Here is an 8,391-nt window from a genome sequence, read left to right as displayed (position 1 = left end):
TTTTGGGGAGTAGAACTGACTTCAGAAATTGTAGATATAATAATCTGTTTGAATTTTTACAAATATTTCCATCCTTAACCTAAAAATGTGTTTTGCTAGCAAAATAGAATCCAACACTGTATCTAAGTCATGACCCATTTTCTCATTTCTAGATCTCTCCATCTTCCCCTGGTCTGGGGCTTAATTATTGTTTTAACTACATCCTCTGACATTTGTGATCCATACTTCTCCATACTCTCCATGTAATTGTAAGAGGTTATTTTTTTTTTCTCTTAGTTTGCCAGTTTACCAGTTATTTAGCTGTACCTCTTGCAGGTTCACTTCTTCCATGAAGCCTTCCAATAAAAATTTATGAAATGCCAAAAGGAAAAGTATAAGCTCACAAATGTAACAGTTTTCTTCTACCTTCTCAATCAACCCAGGTCTTGGTTATGGTTGGTGTCCCAGCAGTTAAGGTTGTAAGTCTCACATTATCACCAGCACACATGAATTCAACTCTTAACACCAAGTTACAGATTTCCTGCCTCTGAAATGATGAGAATAATGATTTCATTTATTTACCTCCCATGAACTTACTATTTGGAATATAATCAGCTGAATTCAGACAATGCACTGATAACTATTTGCTTTTTAAAACATTCTGTTATTTTAAAAACAGCTTTGTTTAATTTTGTCCATTAAATGTGCCTTACATTAACATTTTCTTGCCCAAAAAGATTGTGTGTGTTGACACCTCTTACAGCTTTTGGGAATTCACTTCAATAGGGAGAATAACAACCAGCAGTAACATACTGTATTACACAATTTCTTTAAATTCCTCTCAGGCAACCTCTTTTCAACCACTATGTTTTGTTCCAGAACCCATGCATGCATAATTTTTATATTTTTCCAAAGTAAAAGTTGTTTTCTTCAGGTCGTTTCTTTCCACTAGGAAGTCATGTTTTCCCTATGAATGGAACTTAAACCTCAATTGTTCAATTCTAAATTCAAAACCCACAGAATTTGGTCTAAAGAAAGCAAAACACATTTATTCTTTCATTCCTAATTGCTTGAAATTCTATCCAGGTTTTCTAAAAGTTGATTGAGTCTTACCAACATTTTCTGTGAACCACACATGGATTTGGAGTTTATAGGCAAACCCCAAACCTCTAGAAATAAACCCCGCATCAAGAAAATTTCATTTGGTTTCAGGTTTCACTACAAAAATTCAATATAACTTTATGAAACAAGCACTAAAGCAACACAGGATGGAGATGATCTTTGCCACCAGTGAAATGCCACGTTTCTGTATTATTGCACATCAGTACTAATTTATAGCTTAAGTCTTGAGTGAAGTCCACTCCACGTTTTGCAGCCAATCCAACTATGCACATTTTATTTGTAGCTAAATTTACATCTTGAAGTTACACAAAGAAGTATACTAAAGAACAACCTTATATGGAGGTGGATCTGTTCTAAATCATAGCTGAATGATGTTAACTAGCAAAACAAATGATCTAGATGCTAGCAAGTAAAATATTAATTTATTAACTTCAGAATTAAAAGCACAGAAGTAAATGAGACTTCAGGGATCTTTGTTCTCCTCCTGCTTTTTTACTATGGTACTTCTGCAGAAATTAGATATTATGAAATCCAGGCATATAGATGCCGTAAAGAGACCTGGTACATACAAATTTTCCCTGATCCTTCCCATATACTTTCTTTACCATTGGAACAGAGATGTCAAGGCTCAGAGAGTGACAAAGCCAAACGACAGAAGTAGCTGTATAGCATGAAGAAAATTTGCTACTGATTAGGAATATCCATATGGAACTTATATTAATTAGCAAGAAAAATCTATAAGATTCAGACATGGACATTTGGGAATTTGTTATAGATGCTAGCATTATTCTTACAAATACAGAATGTATTTTATACTCATTTTCTATGTGGTTTTTATTAATACCAAAATATAATATCAGCATTTTATTTTATTTTTATTTTTTTATTTTTTTATTTTTTTAATGATAGTCACACACACAGAGAGAGGGAGAAGCAGGCTCCACGCACTGGGAGCCCGACGTGGGATTCGATCCCGGGTCTCCAGAATTGCTCCCTGGGCCAAAGGCAGGCGCCAAACCGCTGCGCCACCCAGGGATCCCCTAATATCAGCATTTTAATACCAAAGTATTAAAAAAACTTTAAATTTATAAGGAGAAAATAATATATTCAGCAGTGTCTTAGAATTGCATAATATGGGGTAGTATTCTTAACAACTTGAGATTTATAGTACATAAACCATCTTTAGATCTACCAGTTAAGGGATGCCTGGATGGCTCAGTCAGTTAAGCATCTGCCTTCTACTCAGGTTGTGATCCCAAGCCCGGCATTGGGCTTCCTGCTCAGTTGGGAGCCTGCTTCTCCTTTTCCCTCTGCCTGCCACTTCCCCTGCTTGGGTTCTCTGTGTCAAATAAATAAATAAAATCTTAAAAGAAAAAGATTTACTAGTTAAGCCTATGTACTTTAAATGATTTAAATAATTTTTCCTTTCTAGTAAAGAGATTAACAAAAACATAAAAGAAACTGAATATGTCTGGCATCAACAAAAAATGAGAAAAAACTATTTTTTAATATCATCTCCCCAGTTTCCCAATAATTGGCATTGAAATCTTAGCACAGTATTTTTCTCTTCTTTGTTGAGTGAGCTTGGTAAGTTTGGGATAAGGAGTGATGGGCATAAGACATGAATATAGGCCTCAGGGAATTTTAGATGAGAAACTGTGACCCAAATTTTTGTGTAATGTGTGTAAGTATCCTGAATCAAAATGTCCTAAAGAGCCTAGAAAGATTATAATGACTATTTTACATCTATTTGTTGGTAATAAGGAAAGAAAAAAATATGGGGCCAAAATTTAAAAAGAAATTTCTGTGGATTTTGACTACTATCTCAGTGTCTTCTGTTGATCTAAGACTATATATATATATATATATATATATATATATATATATATATAATATTTGATTATAAAACTGAAAAAGCAGATGATTAAATTTTTTTGCAGATGATTAAATATTACCATAACTAATAGTTTAAAAAATTATAAACCTCAGTTAACACTTAAGTTCAATTAAATGGAGGCAATGTCTTAACTCACACGTGTTTTTATGAATACCTTTCTGTGCTAAATAACTCTTAAGTTTCTGAGAAATATACTTGAAGAAAATAGAACCACCAAAGTATTCGTAATACTGTTTGGATATTTTGTGAAACCTATTTTTCTTCTTATATATTTGCCTCCAACCCCTATTCTTTAGAACTCTGTTCTTTCCATAGCAATGTTCTCATGTACATGTTTGCCTTGAATGAGGAGAATTAATCAACCATTTGGATAGAACCTTCTAGTAGCTGTCCCTCCAGTATATCTTCTCACAGGTCCTCTTCTCTGCTTCAATGTTCAGGTTAAATGCATTTGTTGTCTTTCCCAGGCAGAGTTAATCATTCCCTCCTCTATTTCTAAAGCACTCGATTCATTCCTCCGCTGTACTACACTCACATATATGTACTTATATCGACCAGAGGGTTGAGTACAAAAGTGTGATGAGGTGATTATCCAGAGAGGACACTGAAAGGTAAGTGGAGTGAAGCTGAGCTGGGACTGAGGAGTGATATTGCTGGTGAAGGGTCAAAAGGTAGAGATCTGGAAATTGGAATCCAAGGAACGTTCAGACCTAGAGGGAACTATCATGATAATAAGGTTGGGTCAAGAAATACAATGGTGAATATAAATAATAGTGAAAGGGAATATAAGGGAAGGGAGAAGAAATGTGTGGGAAATATCAGAAAGGGAGACAGAACATGAGAGACTCCTAACTCTGGGAAATGAACTAGGGGTGGTGGAAGGGGAGGAGGGCGGGGGGTGGGGGTGAATGGGTGACGGGCACTGAGGGGGGCACTTGACAGGATGAGCACTGGGTGTTATTCTGTATGTTGGTAACTTGAACACCAATAAAAAATAAATTAAAAAAAAGAAATACAATGGTGAAACCCCAAGTTGAGAGATAACCTGAAGTTGCATTAACGTCAAAGAAAATGTGTGCCTCGGGTCCATGTATTACTTTAGATGGCTTTATCATCTCTCATCACTCCTGTGTGTGGCCCTTGGTCATACCTGTCTTGGCTAGCCTGTGACCCTCTCACAGGCATCCTCTGTATTCACCTGAGTTCACAGTGACTTGTCCAGTTCCTGGTGTCCAAACAATGAGTATTAAATGACTTGTAAAAATTCTGGAAGTTACTGTTTACCTTATTTTACAGATGATAAACCTAGGGGCTCATCAAAGTTTTTAGCATGTTAGTCAATATGGACATAGCTACAATAATACTTTGGTTAGAATATGGTGCAAGTTAATTCTTAACAATCTTCTTTTCAGCCCAGAGAACAGATCGTGCCTTAAAACTACTCTATGCAATTTATATGTAAAGACTCTATTCCATGTTAGTGAAGAATCCAAAGTCAGAGGTGAATTAAACACACAGACAATAAGCATGAATTCATGCCTTCTCTTTTTGTGCAGAACACTGAGAAAACTGGACAAGAAGAACAAATTACTCTCTTTTGTAGCAAAGACCATTTCACCTTATAGCAGTCCTAAGGCCATGGTACTGAGAGTATGGATGGAATATTTTGAGATGAAACGTAGAGTCACAGTTCTGCTTTCAAAGAGATACCACTGGTACCAATGGCACATTGCCTTTTAGTAATGCCTTATTCCATGTTGTAAGTGTAAGACTGTGTAAGACTGGGACACCCTAGCACTGGCAATGGGTACACTTCATCTTCAGTCAAACCCAAATAAAGAAAAATTTCATCATACCTGTACTGGTATCTCTAGTCATTTGGTCTTAGGCTTAATGAAAATTTACAGAGCCATACAAACACATTTATTTAGCATCTAGTATATGCACCACACTGCTTTTGATATCAGAGCGATAGAGACTCAGGTTAAATAAAAGAACTGGAAGACATACTTAAGATGTAAGCAGTGTTGTCAAACTGGTGCTAACAACTTATTGATGGATGGTGAAATTAATTTAGTGGCTTGTGATTGGCATTGAAAAAGAGGACAAAGGGTAGAATGGAACACAATTGTGCACCTCACATATAGTAAGGAGTACTGTTCTGCAATTTTTTCCCCATGTGTATGCATGTGTATACTGGGTAATGATATAAAAGATATTCCTTATTGTGTATCATAATCAAGAGTTTGAGAACCACTACCATAAGTAGTTCTGTTATAGAAACAGTGGAATTTACATTATAATCTTTTTAAAAAATATTTTATTGACTTACTTATTTGACAGAGAGAGACAGCACAAGCAGGCAGAGGGAGAGGGGGAAGCGGACTCCTCGCTGAGTAGGAAGCCAGATGTGGGCCTCAATCCTAGGACCCTGGGATCAGGACCTGAGCCGAAGGCAGATGCTTAACCAACTGAGCCACCCAAGCCCCTCTATATTATAATCTTTTGGGAACCCAAAGTTCTTCTCTCCATGTAGCTTTTTATTTTCGAAATTCCTAAGAGATATTTTTAAATATCAGAAAAATTGAAACAAAAGCCCATGCAATTATTGGTTTTCACAATTCCAATGTAATATTATCTCATAAAAATAAAAAATAATTTTTGTGCTGAAAGCAAAAATACTTTTTCCTCAAATATAAACAAATTACTTTTTGAATATGTGAAAAGTCTTTAAGTTAATCTTTAAAACTTCAATTTCATAGAAGCTAATGTTCCATAAAATTGCTATCAAAATATATCTGAACAGATATACTACCGATCCTCCTCATTCTTTTTTGTTGTTGTTTTTGTTGAGCTTGGTTTAGGTAAAGAAAATCTCAGTCTCAATGTATAACATTCTTCAAGTTAGTGAAAGCAAAATTAATGGATATGTAGAAATTTACATAAATAGAATACCTCTGCAATATAGCAGTGGACATTTTCGAAACAAGTATATACATGACCAAAATGGCCAAAGACTGTGTTAAAATATAAGTTTATACCTTGAAATTATGGGAGAAAGAGTCACTATTGAGTTTGTTTGGCTTATTAAAAACATTTGAATATTTAAGTTTGGTTACATTCAGGTATTTTTTAATGGTATAGGTGCTTTGGCTGAATTGTTTAAGGTTTGTTAGTATTGGATTTTCCATCCTATTGGTTTTGTTATAGTACTGACTGAATGTTATTGTTTCACTTGAATAAAATTTTAAAAGGAAGAAATATAAGAAGGGAGATTACAAACAGATTTAAAAAGTCTAATTCTTAATTTTTTCCCATCTGGTCAGAGAAAAGCACAGGGCATGTTTACATGTTTTATTTGGGTGAGTATCCCCATCTACCCATTCTACATGGGAGAGGACTAGGATTGCGAATGAAGCCAGATGGTGGCATTTCTTTTCTAAACAAGTCCGCCAAATATTTATAAGTTTTACGTGCTTACTTTTTCAGCTTTTGCTGATGGAGCTTATCCACTGAATCACACCAGCAGTTCCAGTAAAAGTATATGGATTATGGTCAGTAGTATTTGGGTAAGACATTTAGGCAGATTTCTCAAGTTGCACTGTCTCCATTGTGTGCGCTCCAGTGACTTTAGACACCACTTGATAGAACAGCAAGGATGAAGTTCAATCATCTGAAAGATACTTCCTGTGTTTAAACGTGAACCTTGATGGAGTTGCTTTTCTGTTATATTCAGTTAAGATTTAAAAACTTAATACTCTGATTTGGTGCTATGTATAAGGTTTTGAGGCTTATGATATCTGGAAAGTTTTGGAGTATTTTTAGTCTATTATAAATTTATAATGATCAATCTTTAAATGTGAACTATTTTAAAAGACAAAGAAAATAGGATAGTGCTTTGAGTTTATAGTACACATTAACTCAATGCAAGAAATCTTGGTGACAAAGAGATTGTGAGACATTAATTTGTAATTAATAAACATAATGACAGTCATAATTTCTTGAGTACCAAATACACTAGAAAATACATTAAGTAACACATACATACTCTCATTTGATTGCTAGATGAAAATTATTTACTTTGCGCATTAACTAAAAACAAAAATCTTAGCTTAGCTTACTTAGGCTTATTGATAGCATTATTCTAAATAAGGACAGTAGCTGTTATTTCCTAGATGATTACTAGGTACCAAGCAGTTTATATGAATTTGCATGTTCAATAATGACAAAAACTATCTAAGGTATATATTTTTGACATCCTTATTTTTACAAGTGAACACACAGAGATGTAGAGAGCTGGAGTCCCTCACCCAAGGTCACACTGGTAGTCAGTGATGGAGTCCAGACTCCAGTGGCAAGTGTGTCTGACTTCAGAAATTATATTCTTAACCACCATACTGCTGCACTTTTTAAAAAAAGATTTTATTTATTAATGAGAGACACAGAGGGAGAGGCAGAGACATAGGCAGAGGGAGAAGCAGGTTCCATGTGGGGAGCCCCATGCAGGGACTCGATCCCTGGGATCACAACCTGAGCAGAAGGCGGATGCTCAACTACTGTGTCACCCAGGTGCCCCAATGCCATACTTCTTAAAGCTTCTTACTTTTGAAATCTATGCTTATTGGTATTATCAACTGATCTTTCAGGAAAACTTTTTCTTTCCTCAGTGACATTTGAACCTGTTAGAGTTATCTCTCCTCCCCATGTTCTTCCCTTGCCCTTTGAGAATATTCTTGGGACACTGAGGGTACACAGTATTTGTTGAACCAAAACAAATTAAAGTTTACCACTCCCTTGGTCTTGGGGCCCTCCTTTATGCTTTGCTAGTATCTTTTTCATGTCTTTATACTTGCATTTATGTTTCTCTTGGATTTACAAATAATAGTCTTAAGCAAATAGCCACATTATTTTCAAGATTGTTTGACCAGTCTTGATATAGCAGAGTTGAAGGAGTTTAGTAAATCTTGCCATTGAGAGAGGACAGAGGTTGGGGGACTAACACTTGAGTGAGCTTCTTGGGGTCAAAATTTGTCCTAAGGAGTAGAACTTCAGTATTTCAGCACTGGAGGCCAGTCATGAATATAACACTGAGAACATTAAGAGGGAGCGATTGGGGTTCAAAATGGTGTGATCTGGCAAAGAATAGAATGGTGTGATCTCCTCAGACATTCCGAATTGTGAAAGTTTCCATTTGGGACATTTTCCAAGGAGCCAAAAATATATTGGAATCAATAAATGTCAGTAGCTTTCATAGGCTTTTGAACCATTTTAATGTAGGAATATAAAGCCCTTGGTGTAAACAATAACTAACCAGTCAATCAGATGACATGCCTTGGATCATCCAAGATACTCACCTGACCTCATCTTAGTTTAAATCCTGTTTTTAATTGCTA

The sequence above is a fragment of the Nyctereutes procyonoides genome, unplaced genomic scaffold, assembly GCF_905146905.1.
Source record: "Nyctereutes procyonoides isolate TBG_1078 unplaced genomic scaffold, NYPRO_anot_genome, whole genome shotgun sequence".
NCBI lineage: Eukaryota > Metazoa > Chordata > Mammalia > Carnivora > Canidae > Nyctereutes > Nyctereutes procyonoides.
This window is presented reverse-complemented; position numbering follows the sequence as displayed.